Genomic DNA, 27,109 nt, shown 5'->3' on the forward strand with positions numbered 1-27,109 from the left:
AGATCAAAAACCACAGCCTTCAGTATGGATTACACCTCAACATAAAGAAAACAAAAATCCTCACAACTGGACCAATAAGCAACATTATGATAAATGGAGAAAAGATTGAAGTTTTCAAAGATTTCATTTTACTTGGATCCGCAATCAACACCCATGGAAGCAGCAGTCAAGAAATCCAAAAATGCATTGCATTGGAAAAATCGGCTGCAAAAGACCTCTTTAAATTGTTGAAAAGCGAAGATGTCACCTTGAAGACTAAGGTGCACCTGACCCAAGCCATGGTATTTTCCATTGCATCATATGCATGGGAAAGCTGGACAGTGAATAAGGAAGACCAGAGAAGAATTTACACCTTTGAGTTATGGTGTTGGCAAAGAATATTGCATATACCATGGACTACCAAGAGAACAAATCTGTCTTGGAAGAAATACAACCAGAATGGTCCTTGAAGCAAGGATAGCAAGACTATGTCCTACATACTTTGGACATGTTGTCAGGAGGAATCAGTCTCTGGAGAAGGACATCATACTTGGTAAAATATAGGGTCAATGAAAAAGAGAAGACCCTCAATGAGATGGATTGACACAGTGGCTGCAACAATGGGCTCAAGCATAACAACTATTGTGAGCATGGCGCAGGACCAGGCAGTATTTTATTCTGTTGTACATAGGGTCACTATGAGTCGGAACCGACTCAATGGCACCTAACGACAACAACATCAGTTGGAATCGACTCCATGTCAGTGAATTTTATTTTTATTTTTGTTTTTGTTTTTCTGTCTGGACTTTTTATTGAGGCTTCATTATGTAGGAAAAGCTAGTGGCGTAGTGGTTAAGAGCTACGGCTGCTAACCAAAATGTCGGCAGTTCAAATCCACCAGGTGCTCGTTGGAAACCCTATGAGGCAGTTGTACTCTGTTGTATATGGTCACTAAGAGTTGGAATCGACTCCATGGCAACGGGTTTGGTTTTTTTTTTTTTTTTTTTGGTTTTCATAATGTAAGCATAAGAAAGACCTGGCAATCTCCTCCCATAACAATTACAACCTAGAAAATTCTATGGAGCAGTTGTATTCTGTCACATGAGGTTGCTATCACTAGATAATCAGCTACTCAATGGCACCTAACAACAGCAATAACAACAATAGGCGCCCACCATGAATAATAGAGACACTTTGATTACTTGGGAATTCCGAGGGCTTAGAGGTTACCTCCCAGGGTCCTGGACAAAGGCCAGATCTCTCCTTGGAGGCCAAGTTCCTTATGCCACAGAAGTTGATATGATCAGAAGAATTGTTTGAAAGGAATATAACCTCTTTTATTGGGTAAGAAATTTACAAACATAAACACATGACCAATTTTAATTTTTGCATGCTAAATTGTGCACCACCTTCACTGAAGATTTGCCAAAGATTTCCTTTTAGCAATATCAAAACAACTAAGGAGTCTTTATTAATTCCTGTGGGCCTGAGAATTTGCTTGCAATTGACACTTTATCATTCAATCCTCTGTAATACCGCTTTACACACAGGGCAAACAGTAACTGTTTCCATCTTCCTCCCCTCTTCCTTCAACTTGTTTCAAGTTTTAGCCTCCACCTCTCTTGATGAGGAACAAGTAATTGCAGGAAATTGTGTTGCTTTTTACTTCCATATTTATCTTCACTTTTTTTAAAACAAATGTTTGTATTGCTATGTTATCTACTTGCCCCATCCCCAGCCTGTGGTACCCATTAATTTGTTACCATCCCTGTAAATTTACATTTTCCATAATGCCATATAAATAAATCCTATAGTAGGTAGACTTTGCATCTGGTGTTTTAGTCTGGCTTGTATTGAGATTAATCTGAATGTATCAGTAGTTTGTTGTTGTTAGGTGTCATTGAGTTGGTTTCGACTCATAGAGACCTTATCACCTATAACAGAAGTAAACGTTGCCTAGTCCTGTGCCATCCTCACAATCTTTCCAACATTTAAGCCCATTGTTGCAGCCGTTGTGTCAGTCTATCTCATTGAGGGCCTTCCTCTTTTCCATTGACCCTCTACTTTACCGAGCATGATGTCCTTCTCCAGTATTTGTCCCACCTAATGACGTGTCTAAAGTAAGTAAGAGGAAATCTTGCCATCCTTGCTTCTAAGGAGCATCTTGGTTGTACTTCTTCCCGGACAGATTTGTTCATTCTTGTGGAAGTTCGCAATACATTTAATTTTTTTCACAAACACCACAAATCGAATTGGTTGATTCTTCTTCGGTCTTCCTTTTATATTGTCCAGCTTTTAGATGCATATGAAGTGATTGAAAAGACCATGGGTTGGGTCAGGCTCACCTTAGTCATCAGACATCCTTGCTTTTTAACACTTTAAAGAGGTCTTTTGCCACAGATTTGCCCAATGCAATACGTTGTATGATTTCTTGACGGCTGCTTCTGTGGTTATTAAATTGTCGATCCAAGATATGTCAGTAGTTAGTTCCTTGTTATTGATGAGGAGCATACTACTATATGTATATAGCACAATTTGTTGATCCATCCACCAATCAATGACTCTTTGGGTCTTTTTTTAGTTTTAGGTGATTACAAATAAAGCTACTATAAATATTGGGATAGAGGTCTTTGTATTGAATAAATAGTAATACAAATAATAATTTCAATTAAACACGCTCTATTTTTTGCTGTGAATAGATAGATAAACATAAAAAGATTTCAAAAGTGAAGCAGTTAATGCTGTTGCAGTCATAAGTCTAAGGCTTAATCCTTGATGTGTCATGTTCAAGTTGAGTGGATTTGGATAATTTCCTAAAATTTCTGATCCTCAGTCTTCTAATTTTTAAATTGGGATAATGCAATTTATGTATTTCAAAGATATGTTGAGAGAATCAAAGGAGATACAGTTTACAAGTAAACTTAGTAAACTTTCTTTTTCAGGCAACATAAATATTTACCAAGTGAGGAATCTTCTATGTGCAAGTCTACAAATCCAATAATCTAGATACACTGTCCCATACGGATTGTTTCTGATAATAGGGATGTAAACACCTAAACAACTGCATCACTTTAAAAAATCTTTTCAGTAGTCTGGTGATACCCTTGAATGAACACTCTGTTCAATTGCCAGAATGAATTCTTTGTTTGCAGTGGTAAAACTATACTGATGTGTAATATACCACAATAATGTCAAATTCCAACAGAATGACCTCATCTTGATGACTGGTACAGTAAGTTGTAAACAGTTGCATTATTATTACGCCAGTTTGCCATGTCTTATAAAACTCAAATTTTAACATTTTCTAAAATTTGGAAAATACTTAAAGCCATGACTTCTTCATGTTCAATGTTAGTTGTCCATATTATAGAATTTTTTCTGTTGTTGTTTTTAAGGTCACTTTTGCCTTGCTAAAATAACGTGTTAAGTCAGATGGCAGGAGAAAAGAAATTACTTCCCCAAATAATAATTCTTGGACCATTAATACAACTTCCGTTTTCAACAACCAGGTATGAAGCCAAACCTTTCTGGCACAGGGTCGTTCATAGCCTTTCCGGTTCATCTTGTTTTGGGTGACTAATTTAACACATTTCTATGAAGAAAAAAGTCCGTGAACGTGAGCAGAAAATAAACTATCAACTAAAAAGGAATCAGTCTCAGAGCGTAGCCACTATCCAGATTGAATCTTTCTCTGCATATTTTCTAAAGATGATAAGATGCTGTTAACACACCAAAAAAGAACAAAGTCTACATGGTTAAAATAATAGATGGAGCAGAATTTAATCAACTGCTGCTAACTGGGCTCTTTAAAAAATGATTTTATTTTGCTCCTAGAAAACTGCAATCCAAATATAGTATTTGGACTCCTTTTATGTTTGTTCCCACTGTGATGGAGGCTGTGAAAATAACAGTAAGTGGGCATTAAGAGGGAGAAAACTTGGTTTCTGAGAAGTTGTGCAATAATCTTAATCATACTTGTACTATATTCTGAAGAACATTTTGAATATTTTGGATCTTTCAGATTTGATCACAGAAAATCTCTTTTCCCATGTAGTCTTCTGCCAGTGAAAACACAGCAAAATCAGTAGACATTAATTGAGATTCCATTTTTAATCAATTCGAGAAATCTTTTTGCTGGCCAGTATAGTTAAATAATATGATGATCTGTAGTATTGCAGGAAGCCTACGGATAGATGGATATCTTATCTAACCCTTTATATATCTTCAAGTACAGGATGCATGCACATTAACTTATTTCTTTTTATCCCTACTATTTTGATAGATTTAATTGATGCAGGCAAGTTGTTTCTTGCTGAGTTATTGATAATCACCCTTCTATTGCCATCTGGTATCTGTTTGCTTTTTTTTTAGTTCATTGTGCCTAAATAATGTAATTAGTTTTTTGTTGCTGTTGTTTCGGATTGCCCATGGGTGACACTGGTTGCAAATCTATGTGTCAATCTATCTCATTGAGGGCCTTCCAATAAAACATTTTGTGTTTTTAGAATACACTATCTGTTTTGAGATTTTTAGTAAAATGTTGAAAATTAACATAGCAACAATGGAACAATTGCAGGGAAACCATGACTAATGTACAGATTTTAGAGTTTATGGTTTGCTTAATTTACTTCTTCCCTCCAAATTACAATGAATTATATGAACTTTGGTATTTCCTAAAATGTTTGTTTGCTTCTTTATTTGTTCCCCCACATTTGTTAAGAGTATACGATTTCAAATTACTTGCGCACAATCTGAGATAAAAAAACAATGACTATAACCTCTACAGACTGCAGGCCAAATCCTTACTCTTATTTTAATCTTATAAAATAATAATACTGCTTTATTGATTTAAAAATGTAAAACAATGCATAATATTTTCCTTTTTCTTCACTTATTAAATATCTGTGCAATTAGAAGACTAATTTTTTAAGTGGAAATTAAATGTTATTTTAAAATATATTTTATATATGTATCAACATGGATTTACTTGTCAGATCAGCATTAATGAAACTAAAAAAGGAAGATAAAGAGTGAAAGTACTAAATCCAAACACACAATAATGAAAGAAATAATAATTTGTGGACAGTAAGTGCACATAATTAAAGATATATCTTCTTCGTTTTTTTTTTTTAAATAACAATTGAGAATAAATTAGGCTCTGTGTAATTGAGATATGTGATTCAAAAAGATATTTATTAAATGGAAACCAGGTGCACAGTGTATAGAGTGGACTGAAATGAACAGAAACAAAAAACACACACTCACACTCACAAACACACAAATTGGTTGGCAATTTGCAAGAATTATGAGGCCTACTTTAAAGACTGTGACCCAGAAGGAGCTATGAAAACCATGAAGTAACACAGGAAGTAGCAGTGTGTGCTATTTGCATGTCATAAGGGATTGAGAGGAGGTTTTTTTGTTTTGTTTTGTTTTTTAAGACATCCCAGTACATAAGTGTCCTAGTAGTACAGATACCTGATGAACTACAGAATGTGACTGGAACTTTAAATGACTATAAGAAATTGTGTAGTAGAAAAATGTCAAAACTTCATGTAAGACGGGTATGACTGCCAACGATTAATGATTTTCCCATGAGTTCCCTCTAAGGGAAAGGAACAATAAAAAAAAAAAAAAACTATTACATTTGTTAGAGCCTCTAAAAATCATTTCAAACTTACAGAAGAACTTGAAGAATTGAAAAGATCAGTATTATGTATTGAGATAGCCCTTTAAAATTAAGAAATATGTGGCTTTTATTTTGGGCTAGCGAAATTAAATTTTTCTTAGCATATGATTAACTTCATTTTTTTATTTTTACTTTTGTAGTTTTAAATCAATAATTTTAAATTTAAAAAGCAATTTATCTGCATTGTAATGCTAATTAAAACAATATGTGATTGATAAAATAATATCCTCCTTCATTGACCCCGTCACTCTTTACTTCAATTTCCCAGGGATAACATTGGAAAATTTGATATTTAGTTTTCTTTTATGGATTGAAACATGTCCTCAGAAGGATATGTTGAAGTTCAAACCCATAGTATCTGTCTTAATTATCTAGTGCTGCTATAACAGAAATACCACAAGTGGATGTCTTTAACAAAGAGAAATTTATTTTCTCACAGTCTAGTAGGCTAGAAGTCCAAATTGAGGACATCAGCTCTAGGGCAAGGCTTTCTCTGTTGGTTCTGGAGAAAGGTCCTGGTCATCAGTCTTCCCCCAGACTAGGAGCTTCTTTGCGCAGGAGCTTCCTCTCTGCTCCCGGTGCTGCTTTTCTTGGTGGCATGAGGTCCCCAATTCACTGCTTACTTCCCTTTCCTTTAACTCTTGAGAGATAAAAGGTGGTGCAGGACACACCCCAGGGAAACTCCCTTTGCATTGGATCAGGGATGTGACCTGGATACAGGTGGTGTTACAATCCCACCTAATCCTCTTTAACATAAAATTACAATCACAAAATGGAGGACAAACATATAATACTGGGAATCATGGCCTAGCCTAATTGATACATGCATTTTTGGGGGGACATAATTCAATCCATGACATTCCACCCTTTGGCCCCCCAAAATCACATCCTTGCAACATGTAAAACATTTATCCCATCATATCATAGCAAAAGTCTTGACTGCAAGTCCAAAATCTAAAAATTCCTCTTCCCTGTGAAATCGAGAATACAAGTTATCTGATTCCAAAAGCAGAACGGCAGAACAGGCACAAGCTAGACATTTCCATTACAAATGAGAGAAAGTGGAGGAAAAGAAGGGATAACAGGCACCAAGCAAGTAAGCAGAACACATTACATTAGCCCTCAAGGCTTTGAAAATAATCCTCTGTTCTCTGAGACAATTTACATAATGGGCCTGTGCTCCAGACTCTAGGTATTGGGCACATACTCCAGATTCTGAGTAGAGGCTCCTCGGCCCTGAGCTTCAGCTCCATCTTCCAGGCCAACAGGGACAGCAACTCTGCTCCCTCGGCTTTAGGTGCACCATTCTCCCAGTCTATCTGAGTGGTGATTCCACCGTTAGAAACACCAGAGGCCATTGCTCCACCCTTTGAAACCCCTGAGGTCATGACCATACCTTTTGAGACCGAGGCAGCTCAGCTTCCTGCGTCCCTTGTCTCTTCAGCTTCTGCTTCCTGGTTTCTTGGCCTCTCAGCCCTTGAATCTCATGCCCATATCTGCCCTGCTGGGCAAGTGTTCCAAAGCTCTGTAGCTCCACCGGTAAGTGTCCAGAGTCACCCCACTACACCAGGAATCTTCCTGCACACAGGCACTCAACTCTCTCGCTCAGTGGGTTGGCTCCAGTGCCATCTCACGCTGGTCTCTTGGTTCTGCTGCTGCTGGTTCTCTACCACTGCTGCTTCTCTGCCACTGCAGGTTCTCTGCTGCTGCTGGTCCTCTATCGCTGGCTGCACCTCTTTCCATTCACAGTTTCAAAACCTCTTCCACATTTTAGATATCTGTTATAGAGAGGCACCCCACTCCTAGTACCAAATTCTGTCTTAGTGCTCTGGTGTTGCTATAACAGAAATACCACAAGTGGATGGCTTTAACAAAGAGAAATTTATTTTCTCACAGTCTAGTAGGCTAGAAGTCCAAATTCAGGACATCAGCTCCAGGGGAATGCATTCTGTCTCTGTTGGCTCTGGAGAAAGGTCCTCGTCATCAGTCTTCCCCTGGACTAGGAGCTTCTCTGGGCAGGAACCTCAGGTCCAAAGGACATGCTGTGCTCCTGGTGCTGCTTTCTTGGTGGTATGAGGTCCCCAACTCTCTGCTTGCTTCCCTTTCCTTTTATCTCTTGAGAGATAAAAGGTGGTGCAGGCCACACCCCAGGGAAACTCCCTTTACATTGGATCAGGGATGTGAAATGCATAAGGGTGGTGTTACAATCCCACCCTAATCCTCTTTAACGTAAAATTACAATCACAAAGTGGAGGACAACCACATAATACTAGGACTCATAGCCTAGCCAAACTGATACACACATTTTTGGGGGGGACATAATTCAATCCATGACAGTATTTGTGAGCAGGACTTCACTTGGAAATAAAGTCTTTGAAGATGTTATTAGTTAACATGATGTCATAACAGAGTAGGGTCATGAGTAGAATGTGTCCTATTTGAATCTGAGTGATGTCCTTGTAAGAGATAGAGACAGAAAAGAGAAGGGATGATCATGTGAAAATTCATCTAGGAGCCAGGGAATACCAAGACACCAGGAACTACTGGAAGCTGGAAAGAGAAGATCTTCCCCTAGAGACTTCAGAGGGAGTATGGCTCTCTCAGTTTGAACTTCTAGCCTTCAGCACTGCAAGACAATAAATTTCTGTTCTTAGAAACCACCCACTTTGTGATATTTTGTTACAACAGCCCTAAAAAGCTAAAACAATCGATTATGACTCATAGGGATTCCATAGGGTTTCCAATCTCTATGGAAGCCAGCTGCTACATCTTTCTCCCATGGAACCGCTGGTGGTTTTGATCTGCCATGTTTTCTTTTAAAAAAAAAAAAAAGTCACCTTATAATTGTGCCATGTCATAGAAAAAGGAGAAAATTTACAACTCATTTATCAACACTGAGATATGAACTAATACAACTTATTTAAATTGGCATAGATAAAACCTAAATATACTTTGGTGAATAAAAGTAATACGTAAAGAAATTCACAAAGTTTGATTCCATTCACATTTTAAGGCTATACACATATATACTAAACTATTATATAAAGAAATGAGAAACAAAAAATATAGGAGAGATTATTTCTAGTGACAAGACTAAGCAGGCACATACAGAAGGCTTTAAAAGTTTTGTATTTGCTGACTTTCTTAAGCTGGGTGGTAGGTACACTGGGGTTCAATGTATCCTTCTTTAAACCAAACACAGATATTATACGTACACTTATAAGAGGTTACTTCTAGAAAATCTGACGGAAACAATAGAAAGATTATTGCTTTTAAGATAAAATATAACCTGAATTTTACACTATATATATATATATATACTAGATTCAAGTAAGTATGTAATATATAGAAACACAAATACCTATTTGTGTGTGTATAAAAATACATATATATTATATATTGAATATTTATAAAGAAGCCTAGATGGCACAGTAGTTAAAGTGTTCGACTGCTATCTGAAAGATCAGTGGTTCAAAACCACTACAATATCTTTTCTGGTACTAATCCCTAAAATAATTAAAACCCCTTACTACTTCTATTTATTTATGGCTGAATGATTTCATCCCAGATAACTATATTCTTCTCTTTAACCATCTTCTTGTTGTTGTTCATCTTCTCTAATAATCTATATTCTTATATTACTAAGATGGGAGAACCAATAAAAGATGACTTTTTGGGTACTTCTTAATATTTCTCTCTAAAACCAGTCTAAATACTATGTTGCCTTACTTGAATCTAGTAAAACAGTAGCTAGATTTGAACTTGCTCCTTGCCTATGCTTGAGAAAAATGCATTCTTTGGCAGCGTAGTAGTCAGGATGTAGTTAGGGGACTGTAATGAAGCAATCACATAAGGTACACAGAATGAAAACAGAGCAGGTATCTGATCTCTTCAAAAACATGTGCCATTGTTAAGATGGATCACATTCCCAAGATCTTCCCACATTTAACACTTGCACAAAATCAAAACAGAGAATAACAGTAGTGCCCCTAAGGCCAGTATCTCAAAGAGCAGTCACTTGAGGATTTGATATTTGAGCAGTTCCTTCCCACAGCTGTGTCTTTAAAATTGTAATATCTTCAAAGAGAATTGGTGAGACTGGCCCTTGCTTTGTGAGTCTGTTATTGTGTTTTAGCATTCAAAGTGCTACAATAAAAGAGTACAACAGCCCCTCTAAGAAAAAGCTAACATTCTCCACTGCCAAGAACAAGCAATGTGGAGGTATGTAGGGTTCTTAAAAATCTGTAATTATCAAATTGCAAAGGGAAAAAAGAATCTCTCTTTAAAACTTAACAGCTTTCCTTAAGGCTTTGTCCTGGTTTGGAGCCAAATAATCGGAAATGTGGCATAGAAAGGCTAATCAAAACAGGCATTCCAATACATTCATGCATATATACTAACAGTAATCAGTGAGTTCCAGGTGATTTCGTGCTTTTTTACTTCAATTGACACAAGAAGAAAATCTGCTTAAATAAACATGGTAGTGGACTTGCTGACCACTAGCCAAGTTAAAAGCTTTTAGTGTCAGACTAAAAATTCTTACATTCATACAGGAGAAAAATAAATCTCATAATTCAAATGGATTAGGCATTGAGGACAATAAAAAAGAAAGATCAAAAAAGAAGAGCTGACACATTTGAATTGTGATGCTGATGAAGAATACTGAATATACCATGAAATGCCAGAAGAACAAACAAATCTTTCCTGGAGGAAGTATAGCTAGAATGCTCCTTAGAAGCAACGGTGGTGAGACTTCATCTTGCTTGCTTTGGACCATCAGGGGAGAACAAACACTGGATGGAGAAGGACCTCATGCTTGGTAAAGTAGAAGGTCAGTGAAAAGAGGAAGATCATCAATGAAACAGATTGACACAGTGGCTACAACAAGGGGATCAAACACAACAATGATTGTGAGAATGATGCAGGATTGGGCAATGTTTTGTTCTATTGTGCATAAAGTCGCTATGAGTCAGAGCCAACTCTTTGACACCTAATAACAACAAAAACAGGCCCGGAATAGTTGCACAAAAGCACTGACAGAAAAACTCATTGAAAAGCATATGAATTTGATGTGCCAGTTGAACAAGGGATGTTTTTCTAAACTTCCTTGTTCATTCTGTTTATTTCCTTAAATCTTGACTTGCAAAATACTGGAAGAAATATAAAGAGGACAGGATCATCAAAATTGCTTGCAAACTGATAATATTTATTCCTTCTAGTCTTCCTTATTGTATACATTAGTGAGTTTTCTGTTGTTTCATTTCCTTTCTGCGTTGGAGGTATGGTACTCAAAGTCATGAAGATGATGGTCTGCTTCTCAAAATCAAGGTCAGTCCTACATTTGGGCATAGGCAAGAGCTGCCCAGTTACAGGGCAGGGAAGATCTCTCTGCACCTACAGCAGTAAAATCTCTGTCCTCATCCATGATGATGATTAAATTTCTTTTAATGGGGGCAACACTGTTATATAAGATAGAAGGTTTAGACATGCAAATCATCTTCCCTCCTTTTTCCATGCTTCTCTTCTGGTTCTGGTCATTGTCATCAAGTCTACTCTGATTCATAGTGACCATATAAGGACAGATTAGAACTGTCCCCTAGGGTTTCCAAGGCTGTGAATCTTCTTGGAAGCAGGTTGCGACATCTTTCTCTGGTGGAGCGGCTTGTGGGTTTGAACCACAGACCTTTAGGTTAGCAGCTGAGTGCTTTAACCACTGTGTCACCAGGGCTCCTACCTTACCTTTATAAAGAACAAGGTTGTATGTGTTTCTTTCCTGTTAAAAAGCTTACATGGTTTGCCAACTGCTTAGGCCAGCAAAGCCCAAAATTTCCAATTTAATATAGAAGATGCTTTGAAAGTTGGTTCTCACTTCTATTTTCATATTTACTGTACTCTATTTCTCTTTCACAATATCCATTTATAACAATATCCAGAAACTTAGTGGTCTCCTGGCCTTCCAAATTCAATCACAGTTCTGTGTTCTTAAATAAGTTACTTAGTTTGTTGGAGTATCTTTTCCTTTCACCTTTATCTGGGGAATTAGTATACATTGTTGTAAAATCTGTTCAAATAGTAGTTCCCTTGTGAATCATTTTGCTTTCCTCAGATAACTGTGCTCTTCTCTGTGTTCCCACAGCCATTCTATATATACTTCTTTTGTGCATACTTATCCAGAGACATTGCATTTGTTTTTAGATCTTATTTTCCTCTGAGAAACTTTCAATTCCACAAGCACAGAAACTTATTCTTTGTATATGTAACAATTAATAGAGTCTGTGGTAGATGACAGATTCTCAATGTGATATGTAGTTAATTCTCTCCTCATTGCCTTAAAATATTTTGAAGTAGCTGGTATCAGATCTTTTCTCATAAGGGGAGCATAAAACCATTGGGAGTCCAATGATGGCTGTGCAAGCCTCAAAAGGGGAAGAGTGTGAAGAGGCAGTATACTAGGGACACCCAAATGACTTATTTTTTTCATTTCAAAGATTGCTTAAGTATAGTGATGTTCACAAGAAAGTAGTGAAAGATTTGGGGAGCATGTTGAGAGAGTGAGGTCAACAATGTGAAATTCCTCCTTTTTCTGTGTATGGCATTTTAAACCTATGAAGATGAGAAACTGTTCTTTTCTTAAACGTGACTGGGCTAAATATGAAAGAATCAATGCCAAGCATTGAGGACATAATGTGTTACTCTGTGTGTTTGTGTGGTGTGTGAGTGTGTGAGTGTACATGTGTTGGAATATCACTGGCTATAACTAGGTAGTTTCAATGAGAAAATATCAGATAAAGTAACTAGATAGCTTAGGGACAATGTAAATAAATACTCATTCCAGCACCTCCCCTGATTTAAAAAAAACAACAACAAAAAACCAGCAGTGACAATTTTATATTACATTGTGACATCTGAGAGATCCTTGGAAATAAGAACTTTTAGACATATCTGATTTATATCTAAAGATATTAAGTTGCTTAAATCCTTAATTATTTCTGCTGTTAGACATTTACTCTGATAGAACAATTAAAATGTGCAAAATATTTATATAGAATAATTTATCTGCAGCATTATTTATAAAAACAGCCAGATAGAACTTATTAAATCTAATTGTGGGACACTGATTAAATAAATATTTTGTGCTTTTTATAATTGTTTGGTTTATAACCATTAAAATTCACATTGTAGAAGAATGCTTAAAATACGGAGATGTACATATTATTTAACAGTTCAGATGTTTTCTTTAAAATCATTAGGTTTATCCTCAGTGTTTTAGTTCTTCATTTCCTACTCAGTTTCCCTTTAGGGTAGAGTTTGTTTGTTTTAATGACTGCCTTATTTTTTAGAGAAGTTTTGGGTTCACAGAACACTTGTTCAGAAAGTATAATAACCCTCTCCCTACACACTGTTTCTCCTATTATCAATATTTTGCATTCCTCTGGTACGTTTGTTACAGTTTATGAGACAATATTAAAACATCATTATTAAGTAAAGTCCATAGTTTACATCAGGGTTCACAATTGTGTTGTACAGTTGTATGGACTTTGATCAATGAATAACTCCATGTGTCCACCAATAAAGTATCATACGTAATAGTTTCACTGCCCTAAAAATATTCTGTGCTCCATTTGTTCCTCCAACCCCTCTCCCCCTGAACCACTGATCTTTGTACTGTTTCTATGTTTTTGACTTTCTCAGAATGTCATATAGTTGGAATCAGGCTGTATGTACCTTTTTCTCAGATTGGCTTCCTTCACTTTGCAATATGCATTTAGGGTTTCTCCATGTCTATTTGTAGCTTGATAGCTCAATAGTTTTTATCACTGCATAATACTCAATTGTATGGATGTACCACAGTTTGTTTATCCATTCAACTTGGAAGAACATTTGGTTGCTTCCAATTTTTCGCAGTTATGGGCAAAACTACTATAAACATGTATACGTAGGCTTTTATGCAGACAAATGCTTTCATCTAATTTGGGAAATACGTAGGAGTATGATTGCTGGGTCATATGGCAAGCTTATGTTTAGCTTTGTAAGAAACTGCCAGACTATTTTCCAAAGTGTCTATACCATTTTTGTTGTTGTTAGGTGCTGTCAAGTCGGTTCAGACTCATAGTGACCTCATGTACAACAGAACAAAACACTGCCTTGTCCTGCACCATCGTCATGGTGGTTGTTACACTTGAGACCATTGTTGCAGCCACTGTGTCAACCCATTTTTCTGACGGTCTTCCTCTTTTTTGTTGACCCTCTGTCTTACCAAGCATGATGTCCTTCTCCAGGGATTGGTCCCTCTTGATAACATGTTCAAAGTATGTGAGACAAAGACTTGCCATTCTCACTTCTAAGGAACACTCTGGCTGTACTTCTTCCAAGGTAGATTTGTTCATTCTTCTGGCAGTTCATATATTCAATGTTCTTGCCAACACCATAATTCAAAGGCAGCAATTATTCTTTGCTCTTCCTTATTCATTATCCAGTTTTCACATGCATATGACGTGATTGAAAATATCATGGCTTGCATCAGGCGCACCTGAGTCTTTAAAGATTTTTTTTTTTTTTGTGCATTCCCATTAAAAAATAAATGAGAGTTCCTGTTGCTCCACATCCTTGTCAGTATTTGGTGTTGTCAGTGTTTTGGATTTTAGCCATTGTAATACATGTGTAGTGTATATCATTGTTGTTTTTATTTACAATTCCCTAGTGACATATAAACGAAGCTCTGGTGGTTCAGTAGTTAAGTACTCAGTTACTAACTGACAGATTGGTGGTTTGAACCTACAAGCAGGAATTCAACTTGATGGCATACATTCAACAACAAGACCAATGACAAATGATATTTTGAACCTACAAGCATGAATTCAACTTGATGGCATACGTTCAACAACAAGACCAATGACAAATGATATTGAATGTTTATTCATATACTTATTTTCCATTTATGTATTTTCTTTGGTGAGGTTCCTATTCAGTTCTTTTGCCAATTTTGTATTGTTTTTGCCCATTTTGGGTTGTTCGTTTTCTTATTGTTGAGTTTTAAGAGAACTTTGATATATACATTATTTTTATACCATGTAAACTGTAAGTAAGAGATTGAGATAAAATGGTCAACTAAATCCAGGTCTACCTCTTCTCCTGTTGAAATCCCATGAAATGAGGAAGCATATTTTTATAAAATGTTAAATCAATAACAGGCGTGGAGGAAAAAAAAGTTTATACTAGTTGTCCAAGAATTGGGAAAATCCCCAAAAGATAGAAAATAGATAACAGCAGATCTATGGGTAAGCACCTGGAGGAAACCACAGACCAAAATCTACATAGGAGAACATTATTACAGGAGAAGACCTTTATGGGAGTGAGAGTAGACAAGACTGATGCTGAGTCAGTGTTACAATCAGAATCATCTCCTGCATTCAGAAAATAAGGAATGGGAAGAATCTCTAGGAGTCCATAACTGTATGTTTAATTGTAGATGCATCAAAATAACCACCACTCAACCTCATAGATACAGAGAGAATGCCACTTGTAATAAGTAACTAGCAACAATTTCTTTTGTTCACAGGCTACAGCATTGAGTACGGGTTCTAGATCCAGGGTGTATCCAGGCAGAAACATAGTGAGCTATTAAATATTGAGAATAGAAAGTATAAAGAAGATAGTAATCAAAATAAAAGTAGGAAACTTTTAAATAGCAGTAAACGTTTGAACTGGGTGGTGTAGTGATTAAAGCGCTTGGCTACTAACTGACCGTTTGAAACTACCAGAGGCAGTCTGCTTCCGTAAAATATTTACAGCCTTAGAAACCCTATGGGGCAGGTCTACTCTGTTCTATAAGGCCTGTATGAGTTGGAATCAACTCAATGGCAGCAGGATAAACATTTGACCTAACACTCGATTCACTGAAATAAAGGATAACATCAATATCACTCTGAAAAATATAATAGTGAGAAGCCACAAAAACCATGTAAAAAGTACAAAACGTATGATTACAGATACAGAAAACTTTAAAAAACCACTATGCACACTTACTTGGAAAACTTTGCAACCATAGTGAAATGAATATTTTACTAAGAAAATATAAATGAGTTGAAAGCTAGAAATTCTGCAGAGAACAATAATACAACATTAGTTACAGTCTAGCCCTAAAGTGACACCAGGAAAAAAGGTCTACCTAAGCAATCAATAACAAACCTTCAAAAAATAGGTAATAACTATGTTTTATTAAAGTCACTATTTACATTAACAGAAATCATTGCAACTTATTACTAACACTAAGCACACACAAAAAAAATGTAGAGGAAAATTGCACTTATGACGATGTATTAAAATTTTTCACTAGAAGTAACAACATATTATTGTGAGAATGCAAAAAGTGTTCAAGACCAAGTAATCTATTTTTATCTAATTTAATCTATTTTTATTTAATTTAATCTAATTTAATTAACAAATTTGATAAGAAAAAAACTCATAGATAGCTGAATAGATGAAGATAATAATTTGATACATTTAAATATCCATTTTAATAAAGAATAATACCTCAGTAAAAAAGGAGTAGAAACTTCTTCAAACTATTGGTTTGTATTGAACATAATCTAATATAATCATTATACTTAATGAGAAACCATGAGAGGCATTATCAAATAAATTCAGCAATATTTTATTCATATTCAAAGCAATAAAACATGATTTAAGTTGCATATTTTGAGGAAAAAATAATTTAGTTACGTATTTTGGAAAGCAAGAAAGACAATTGTCACATTTGCAAACAAAAAATCTCAGAAAAACCATTAGAAAAAAATTAGAGCTAATATGCTGTTGTTATTGTTAGGTGCTGTTGAGTCAATTCTGACTCATAGTGACCCCATGTGACAGAGTAGAACTGCTCCATGGGGTTTTCAAGGCTGTAGTTTTTATAGGTGCAGATCTCATGATCTTTCTCCCAAGGAGCCTCTAGGTGAGTTCAAATGGCCAGCCTTTTGGTTAGCAGACAAGCACTTAACCTAAAGGCTCCTTAGAACTAATAAGAGGTATAGGAAACGAGCCTAATATAAGATTAACATATAGAAAGCAAAACTACACACCATCAATAGTTACTGAGAAAATATAATGATGAAAAGTTTAATTAAAAATAGCAATATATTGATGAAAACCAAGACAAATTTAACAGAGGTGTAAAATAGTTATATGAACTAAACAATTCAAAATTATGAAAGATCTCAGAATATATTTAAATAAGTGCAGTGACATACCATGTTCTTGGATGGGTTTTTTTTGAAACTTGGAAAAAGTGGTATAGAAGATAAAATGTAAAATACTAGCATACAAAATTTTGTGAAATACTAAGAATCATTGGACAAGGAGTTGTCCTACCAGATATCAAAACATATAATAAAGCTTTATATTTAAAACTGGATGATAAGAACAAATAAATTGCTAGATATACTAACAGAGAAATCACAAACAGATCCATTTATTTGAGAATTAATTTTATTATAAATTATTACAAATCATTAGGAACAAGGTTAACTCTACTACTAATGATATCAGAATAAGTAAATATCCTTTTAAATTGTAAAAATAGGACTCTTGCTCACACCTTGAAGAAAGATAAATCATAAATGCAAGAATGGGAAATTTTCATCAAAGAAGGACATTTCAGACTTTGAAATGTGAGACAAGTTTTCATTTGACAAAATTTCCAGAACTAGTTATATAAATACCTGACTAAAGTGAAATAATTATAAAAATGAAAGTTTAAAAACTTGCTAGAAAGAATTGTTTTTCTAAAGCAATTACATATATATACGGAGCCCTGGTGGCATAGTGGTTAAGAGCTCAGCTGCTAACCAAAAGGTTGGCAGTTCAAATCCACCAGGCGCTCCTTGGAAACCATATAGGGCAGTTCTACTCTGTCCTATATTGTTACCATGAGTTGGAACCAATTCGAAGGCATCTAAAAACAACAACATATGTATATATATGATAGAAGCTTGATTGTAGTTTTTACATTGTGAAATACATCAACATGCTCATTTATGGTTTAGTCTTCTTATATAAATTCTAGAAGCTACTCCTACTTGAATATCATGTAATGGCTCTCTTAAATTTCAGTTGGTGCACATAGGCATGGACTTTCTATGAGTAAATACATAGTAAATACCGCTGGATCATAGGCTGTGGCAATTGTATTTTCCGTAAGTTGATGTTGACAGTTCTCTCTCAGAAGTGGAGCGTATGTTCCTTCCACCACTCGAACCAGGATGGACATTTGAAACTGCCTCAAGCAAGTCAATGTGGTAGAAATATGCTGTATGACTTCTGAGGCTAAGTCATAAGAAGTAATGTAACATCTGTCTAGCACTTTCTCTTGGAATATGTGCCTTGATAACACTGAGTGGACGTGTGAGACATCTGACTACTCTAAAGTCCCATGTTGGAGAAATAATGTGGAAAGACTGTAGAGATAAAGAGGGATGCCTATATTACAGGTCTTATGAGCTTATACTCCAGGTACCAAACCTATGAGTGAATAAAACCTTGGGATGACTACAGTCAACACTCTATGTCTGTAATGTTAAGCAAAGTACACTTGGAATCTTGCATAGAAAACAATAATAGAAAATAAAAGAATTATTGTTTAAGTCACTATTTTTAGGGGAAGCTTATTAAGTAGGAAAACGTAATTATTATACAAGGTAAGTATGTTTTCAAATTTGTTTGATAAAGTCAGACTGTTTCCCCATAGTTCTACAAATATGTATTTTCAACTAGAAGTGAGGGAAAACTCTTTTTCCACATATTCACCATTCTAATCTTTGACATTCTATTGGATGTGTGCTAGTGTCAATTTGTGGATTTGTTTTGGATGCCTTCATCATTATTGATTTTAAACCTGATTTTAAACCACACAATACCCCCTTGCTCTGTTTGAACTATTGTCTCTTGGTCTAGGTACAGGTTCTTCATGAGCACAAGAAAGTGTTCTGGAATTCCCATTCTTCTCAATGTTATCCATAATTGTATTTGATCCACACAGTTGAATGTCTTTGCATAGTCAATAAAACACAGGGAAACATCTTTCTGGTATTCTCTGCTTTCAGACAGTAAGTGCTTTATCAATATGTGCTTTAAGTCCTCTTCACTTTCATCTAGCAAGTTTGTGTCATCTGCATAACACAGGTTGTTAATCCGTCTTCCTCTGATCCTGATGCCGTGTTCTTCATATAGTCCAGCTTCCCAGATTATTTCCTCAGCAGACTGAATTAGTATGGTGAAAGGATACAACCCTGACTCACACCTTTCTTGACTTTAAACCACGCAGCATCCCCTTGTTCTGTTTGAACAACTGCCTCTTGATCTATGTACAGGTTCCTCATGAGCACAATTAAGTGTTCTGGAATTCCCATTCTTTGCAATGTTATCTGTAATTTGTTATGATCCACGCAGTTGAATGCCTTTGCGTAGTCAATAAGACACAGATAAACATATTTCTGGTATTCTCTGCTTTCTTCTAGGATACATCTGACATCAGCAATGATATCCCTTGTTCCACTTCCTCTTCTGAATCTGACTTGAGTTTCTGGCAGTTCCCTGTTGATGCACTGTTGCATCACAGCAACACGCATGCCCCCACAGTATGACCCACTGACAGACCTGTTGGGGGTTTGAAGACTACTGGTCAGTTATTTTAAAGAACGTTCTTCAATTTAGGTTTGTCTTATGTTTTCTCATGATTAGTCTAGGGTGATAGGTTTTTGAGAAGACACTTCACGTACTTTTTTTTTCAGCTACTTTAACATATGTATGTTTTATTTATCTATTTTTCATTTTGTTTTGCCTCTCTTTCATCACAATCACATTCTTTTTGGTTTTATTTCTTTATCTTCCTTTTGTTGTCTTGTTTTTTTATTCGACTATTCTTCATGATAATCTGCTATTCTATCATGATAAATGAAGAAAAGATTGAAGTTGTCAAGGATTTCATTTTACTTAAATCTAAAATCAACACCCATGGAAGCAGCAGTCAGATCAAATGACACATTGCACTGGGCAAATCTGCTGCAAAAGAGCTTTTGAAGTGTTAAAAAGCAAAGACATCACTTTAAAGACTGAGGTACACCTGACCCAAGCCATAGTGTTTTCAGTCACCTCATAAGCATGCAAAAGCTGAACAATGAATAAGGAAGATCAATGAAGAATTGGTGCCCTTAAATTATGGTGTTGGCAAAGAATATTGAATATACCATGGACTGCCAGAAGAAGGAAAAAATCTGTCTTGGAAAAAGTATAGACAGAATATTTCTTATAAGCAAGGATGATGAGACTTCATCCCACATACTTTGGACATGTTATGAGGAGGGACCAGTCCCCAGAAATGGACATCATGCTTGGTAAAATAGAGAATCAGCGAAAAAGAGGAAGACTCCCAACAAAATGGATTGACACTGTGGCTGCAACAATGGGCTCAAGCATAGCAATGATTGTGAGGATGGTGCATCACCGGGCAGTGTTTCATTCTGTTGTGCACAGGGTCACTATGAGTCAGAACTGACTCCTTGGTGCTTAACAACAACATTTTTCATTTGAACTCTTTTTCCTTGGGCATCTCGTAACCTCTGCTTATTTTTAGGTAGACGCTGTGTCTTAGTCATCTAGTGATGCTGTAACAGAAATACCACAAGTGGATGGCTTTTAACAAAGATAAATTTATTCTCTCAGGGTCTACAAGTACAAATTCAAGGCTTTGGCTCCAGGGGAAGGCTTTCGCTCTCTGTTGGCCCTGGAGGAAGGTCCTTGTGATGCATTCATCTTCCCTTGGTCTGGGAGGATCTCAGCTCAGGAACCTCAGGTCCAAAGGACACACTCTGCTCCCCCCACTACTTTCTTGGTGGTATGAGATCTCTCTCTCTGCTTGCTTCCCTTTCCTTTTCTCTCTTGTAAGATAAAAGGTGGTACAGGCCACACCCCAGGGATAGTCCCTTTCCGTTGGATCAGGGATGTGACCTTAGTAAGGGTGTTACAATCCCACCCTAATCCTCTTTCACATAAAATTAATATCACAAAATGGAGAAACACACAGTTGGATATGAGGATTTTGGTCAGGGTCAGATGCTAGGTGGAGTTGCCCTGAAGTTACCCCATACTTTCTTCGAGTGCCTTAAGGGCCTAAAGTGTAGAGAAAAAGAGAGTGGTGGGTTTCAGGAGTCCTGGAGGCAAAACTCAGGGAGACAAGGGAGAGAGAAACAAGGGCATTTAATGGGGTGGGGGTTAGTCCTGCTTCTCATCTTCACTGACTGCCTGTCCTGTGGACTTTGGACTTGGTTAGCCTCTTTGGAACCTCACAATTGTGTAAGATAATTGTTTATAACCAGTCAATCTCTAGCTAGCTAGCTATATGTGATAGAGATAAATAGATATATAAAAGCCAGTATGTGGCAGGTAGAATAATAGCCCTCTAATCATCTCTACATTCTTACTCAAGAATCTCTGAATAAGTTATGTTACATGGCAAGTGGGAATTATGGTTGCAGATGAAATTACGCTGGTAATGAGCTAACCTTAAAAATTATCCTTAATTATCTGGGTTGGCCCAATGTAATCACAAGATTCCTTATGAGTGATGAAATATTAAAAAACTCCACAGTTTCCTGCTTATTTTGAAGATGGAAGACAGCCAGGAGCCAAGAAATTTGAGTAAAATCTAGAAGCTTCAAACATGGAAAAAAATAAAATAAAGAAAAGGATTATTTTCTTAGAGCCTCCAGAAATGGAACACAGCCCTGATGACATCTTGATTTTAGCCCAGGGGACCCATTTTGAACTTCTGACCTTCAAAGCTGTAAGATAATAAATTTGTATTGCTTAAAGCCACTAATTTTGCCTTAATTTTTTATAGTAGCCATAGGAAACTAATACAATCCATAATATAAAAATACATCTTAACCAGGAGGGTTTATCTGAGCATGACTAGGATCATTTAACATCGATAAATCTCTTGGCATAATTCATCACATAAATAGTTGAAATGATTTAAAAAAACTATCAATTCATTAGATACAGACACTTTCAAAATACATTTATGATGAAGTTATTTTTAACAGACACTCAAGGAAATTTTTTCACCAAAACCCAAGAATTCTATACCCACTACTATCACTATTGTGTTAGATCACAAGTTAGCATGATCCGAGAAATAAGATATATTATATTCTGTTCATCTAGGATCACCTTCAAAAAAAAATTAATAAAAAAAGTTAAGGTTATAATTTTAATCAGTTTTAATATTTTAGGCATATTTATAGATTATAACTTCTAAATATGACAATTAGATTCATAATGAAATTATATATATTTTAAAATGCTCATAATATATTTAATATGCTAATAGAATCATGTGATAAATCATTTTGCAAATTAAAAGGGACTTTTGTTAATTCTTAATTTGTATTGGCGAAGAATATTGAATATACCATAGACTGCCAAAAGAACGAACAAATCTGTCTTGAAAGAAGGACAGACAGAATGCTCCTTAGAAGTGAGGATGATGAGACTTTGTCTAAAGTAATTTGGACATGTTACAAGGAGGGACCAGTCCCTGGAGAAGGACACCATGCTTTGTAAAGTGGAGGGTCAGCAAAAAGAGGAAGACCCTCATCAAGATGGACTGACATGGTGGCTGCAACAATGGGCTCAAGCATAACAGTGATTGTTGAGGATGGCGTAGGACCAGGTAATGTTAAGTTCTGTTGTGCATAGGGTCGCTATGAGTTGTAACTGACTTGACAGCACCTAACAACAACAATTTGTGTTTTCTATACATTCATCTTTAACTGGGTAATTGAACTGACTTCTTCTCCTGTTTGGCAATAATGAGACTCACAAGAGTAACTGATGGAATTGCTAATAAGAACAAGACTTTTTATGGTTACTAATATCAAACACTTACCATACACCATTTTAACCAGCAAATCAATACTGAGAGTCGGTTTTTATTTGTGCTATTTTATTAGTGATTAAACCTAGTTTCAAATGTGTTAAGTAGCTTGGCTTAGTTTACCCTGCTGGTAAGTGAAACTGGTAAGAGAAATTGCCCATTGTTTCTTTCTATAACCCACCTCTCCATCAAGGCAGGCTTCTGCACTTGGGAAAAAAAAAAAAAAAGATTGAATTAGTTTCAACATGTCAAGCACCCTTTTGCCATTAAAATCTTAAGATGTTTTTATTTAAACTATGAATGCACTTATCATGATGACACTTGACTAAAATTTACTTGTGAAATTGGTCTATACTGTATATACCTTAACTCATTCCATTAACATCTTATCTCAAAAGCATTTCTTCCAACTAGAAAAATAAAGGTTGTAATATAAAATATTTTTGTATTTAGGTAAGGTTCACCTTTTATTTTTCATAATCTGTTGCTTTTGTCTATTTCCTTTTTGGAAATAAGGATGTGAATTGCTTTAATGGAGAAGAAAAGAGTCTATTTACAGAACCCTATATAATGTTGAGACTTCAAAGGGCTGCATTAATGTAAGTGTGAGATGGAAATAAACATGCTCCTATCTCCATTCCTAGTACAGCTAAACAATTTCCTGCCTGAAAACTTGGTGCTGGAGAGTGAGTAAAAGAAATTCCTTTAAGAAATGTATAACAAGGTATTATTTTTCGTGCAGGTTTGAGTTCCAAATTCACACCTAACTGAGTAGTCCAAAAATTGCAAGCAAAGTGTTTAAGTGGCATCAAAAGGAACACAGCCCTGTCAACACCTTGATTTTAGGACTCCTGACCTTCAGAATTGTAAGATAACAAATTTTTTGTTGTTTTAAACCATAGCATTTGTTTTTTAACTATAACTTATATAATTATTAAACCATATCTAAAAAATTCCACACTATAAAGTTAGTGCTCTAACTTATTTAAAAAAAATTTGTTTACAGAATTGGTGTTTTAATCAGGGTTAGCAACAAATTATTTGTGACGTACCTGACGTTATGGATTGAATTGTGTCTCGCAAAAATGTGTCAGCTGAGCTAGTCCATGATTCCAAGTATTGTGTGGTTGTCCACCATTTTGTGATCTGTTGTGATTATCCTATGTGTTGTAAATCCTAACTTCTATGATGTTATTGAGGCAGGATTAAAGGCAGTTATGTTAATGAGGCAGGATACAATCCACAGAATAAGGTTGTATTTTGAGTCAATCTCTTTTGAGATATAAAAGAGAGAAGTGAGCAGAGAGGAAAGGGACTTTCTACCACCAAGAAAGAAGAGCTGGGATCAGAGAATGTCCTTTGGAAGTGGGTCCCTGCACTGAGTAACTCCTAGACCCAGAGGAAGATTGATGATAAGGGCCTTCCCCCAGGGCTGACAGAGAAAAAAATTTTTCTTGGAGCTAGCACCCTAAATTTGGACTTCTAGCCTCCTAAACTGTGAGAGAATAAATTTCTGTTCGTTAAAGTCATCTGTTTGTGGTATTTCTGTTATGGCAGCACTAGATAACTAGATGACCCCAATCATTTATCAATTAAGAGAGCTTAACAGGAAAAAAAGAAAAAAAAAACCTCAATTAGGTTAACTTGAATCCACTAACATATTTAAAATATTGTATTTATAGAATTAGTATTTTAATTAAAATTAGCATTAAATTATTTGTGACATACCTTATAATTAATCATAACACATACATATGTCTTGCTGTTGTGGGAAAAGCTATAAGTATCTTTTGAATACCGGGCATCAGAATATTAATTTAAATAATTTTCAGAGTCCTTTCTGTCCAAATAGCTGTCTCTAACAATACCTGCAATAATTATTAAAATGGCAGAATATATAGCTAATAATTTTAGACTTACACTACCAGCTGAGTATTTAGCCTAAGTAAAATTCACTCACATAGGCATGCATATTATAATTACCATTCAGCACACATATACACTTACAAACATACACAAACCTTGAATAAATGGCATACCATTGGGTAATAGTATAAAATCTCATTTATAGTTCACTCTGTAACTTGTGAAAATCCTAAAGCCCTATGACTAAAATAATATTTTCTGTTTTGATACAGCCTATTTTTTAATATTTTACAAATGTTTCTCTGTATGTTTTACCCAATTCCATACCTTATGAAAGGAAATTTATTAGATCAGTGGGATGGCTCTTGCTGCTCCTAAATTAACGTTAGTTATCAACTTGCCAGGATCTAGTTGCATGACTGATTTGCATATGATGAAGGATCAGAGGAAAAAAGTTTAATGCACACATGCTTAGGGTAAAAAGCAAGAACAACAAAAAAAAAATACTAAGGTTACTCTGACCTCATACTTAAGCCTATGAGTTATGAGCTCTACAGAGAGGTGAACAATATTTTTGTGTTGAACACAGAGTGGCCCCACTTTTACGAGTACTTAAAGTAGTAAAACACTATTTTTCATTCTTTAAATTTTTTGCAGATTGGTCCTGGGGGACAGCCCTTTTCAAAAGAGTAATGAGAGATTAGGTGTGGAAAATTGGTGCCCAGGAGATGGAATAGATGCCCATCAGAAGATTGGCAGCAAAACAGCAGTGGCCACCTATTTCTGATTTAGGATGTAAATAATAATGTGAAATACTTACCATCCACAGGCTCTTAATGACTAGGGGCATTTGGGTTACAGTATTTATTTTTTTTAATTCATTGTACATTTTCAATTGCTCTAAATTCATATCAAAAACCATTTTTGTTGCCAATTTTTCATAAACAATATTTTATGTTTATTTTCTTCCATTACACTCATCAAAATGTTTGCTATTAATTAAACATTTATAGAGAAGGACTCCCTCAGTTTGCATGAAGCTATATATGTGCTTTTTCACTCTCTAATATGAGTATTGTAAAAAAAGGAATAATGTATCCTCTGGCAGAGAAGAGAAAGATGCTAAACACTCCCCTTCCCTTTCCTGTTCACACAAGAAGGTTAAATACCTAGATTCCCATATCATAAGATTACTGTTGTATAATTAACTCTACCCAATGTAATAAGCATATAAGTGATTTATACCAATTTCAAGTCTAGCCTCTAAGTTCATCTACGAGATCCTGGCTTACCGCTCTCTCTTATCCATGCAGCTGAAAGAAAAATAATCTGAGATATTTAAGCTACAAGATTCCTAAGGATTCCTAATACACAGCTCAGAAAAAAATTTATCAGGAGAGACAACTGATCCTTTTTGCATGTTTTGTACTGAGAAATAAACATTTATTTTATTATATAACTAATATTTTATGGTTTTGCTTACATTACCTACCATTATTTACTCTGAATCGTGGATGTTCCTTTGTGTGCTTTTCATTCTGTCACAATAGAAAAGGTCACTTTTTGACTCAAGAAGAGTCTTCTTTTTAGGTGGTTGTATATCTAGAATGATCAAAATAATACATTTGTAATTGTGGTAAAATTTCCATACAGCAAATTGCACACATCTTGAGTATACAATCAGATGAGTTTCGATAAACACATCCACCATGTAACTATGATCTCGATCAAGATATGAAACATTTCCATCACCCAAGAAACTGCTCTTGTGCTTCTTTCTAGTAAATTCCTTTTTTCCTATATTGCAAATACGGTACTAAAGAAGCTGGATGAAAACCAAAATAATAAGTTTACGGACCTCAACCTTGCTCAAAAGGGATTCTAAGAGGTCAGATTCCAGAAATCAAGCAAGCTTTAGAAATTCTAAAATACATGCAGAGGAAAACTTGTCCACCAATTCATTGGGGAACAGATTTCTATTGGCAGATAATCAGTGCTAAAAAGCTTTGGTTCCTCCTACTGATAAAGTGTGTCTGTGGTTGGGGGCTAATGTAATGCTTGAATATAATATCGATGAAGTAAAGGCGTTGTTGGAATAGAATTTATAAATGGCCACAAAGAATCTTGATTGTCTTGAGGCTGACCTTGACTTTCTTTGAGATCAATTTACTACCACAGAAGTCAACATGGCCAGGCGTTATAATCAGGATGCAAAAAGAGGAAACAAAGATAATTCCACCAAGAACAAAGCATAACACTTGCAATTAAAAGTGTGATTCAGTTTTCCAAATATATGCTATTTTAAATATCCCCAAATTTATCCTCAAAGTATAACTTTGAATGATTTTTGTAGCAGCAAGATGGCAGATTAAAACTTTTTTAGAAGATAAAAAAAAAAAAAAAATTAGAGAAGGAGCACTTCAAGCCCTGCAGGATCTGCGCTCTAGAAGGTGAGATACAACCCTACAAAAGATTTGGGAGCCTGCTATTTCCAAAAAACATTTAGAGGTTGAACAGTTGCCTACCAAGACAAACTAAAAAAAATCTGAGCCAAAACACAGGGCAGATACTATGGTATTAAATTTGTCAATGGTGGGAAGATGTGCCATGAGGGAATTATGAAAAAACCCCAATGGAAAGATCAA

At 35.6% G+C, this 27,109-nt stretch overlaps 1 pseudogene; it reads left to right on the top strand.

Moving 5' to 3' along the window:
- LOC101349179 (prefoldin subunit 3 pseudogene) overlaps positions 1-26,797 on the top strand; it is a 103,548-nt pseudogene extending 76,751 nt beyond the window's left edge.
- The last annotated feature ends 312 nt before the right edge of the window (positions 26,798-27,109 follow it).

The sequence above is a fragment of the Trichechus manatus genome, unplaced genomic scaffold, assembly GCF_000243295.1.
Source record: "Trichechus manatus latirostris isolate Lorelei unplaced genomic scaffold, TriManLat1.0 scaffold00017, whole genome shotgun sequence".
Taxonomy (NCBI): domain Eukaryota; kingdom Metazoa; phylum Chordata; class Mammalia; order Sirenia; family Trichechidae; genus Trichechus; species Trichechus manatus.